The following is a 274-nucleotide window of genomic DNA, read 5'->3' on the forward strand; positions in this document are numbered from 1 at the left end:
ACCTCCAGATCCTTCAAGTTTTGGGGCTGTTGCTGGGCAATATGGACTTTTAGCTCCCTCCAAAGATTTTCTATTGGGTTCAGGTCTGGAGACTGGCTAGGCCACTCCAGGACCTTGAGATGCTTCTTACTGAGCCACTCCTTAGTTGCCCTGGCTGTGTGTTTCGGGTCGTTGTCATGCTGGAAGACCCAGCCACGACCCATCTTCAATGCTCTTACTGAGGACAGGAGGTTGTTGGTCAAGATGGCCAACATGGCCCCATCCATCCTCCCCT

At 52.6% G+C, this 274-nt stretch overlaps 1 protein-coding gene across 6 annotated transcripts in view; it reads left to right on the forward strand.

Annotated features, from left to right (window-relative positions):
- psip1a (PC4 and SFRS1 interacting protein 1a) overlaps positions 1-274 on the forward strand; it is an 18496-nt gene that overhangs the window by 11703 nt on the left and 6519 nt on the right. The window lies entirely within an intron of this gene.

This window comes from Etheostoma spectabile, chromosome 2 (assembly GCF_008692095.1).
Source record: "Etheostoma spectabile isolate EspeVRDwgs_2016 chromosome 2, UIUC_Espe_1.0, whole genome shotgun sequence".
In the NCBI taxonomy this organism is placed as follows: Eukaryota; Metazoa; Chordata; class Actinopteri; order Perciformes; family Percidae; genus Etheostoma; species Etheostoma spectabile.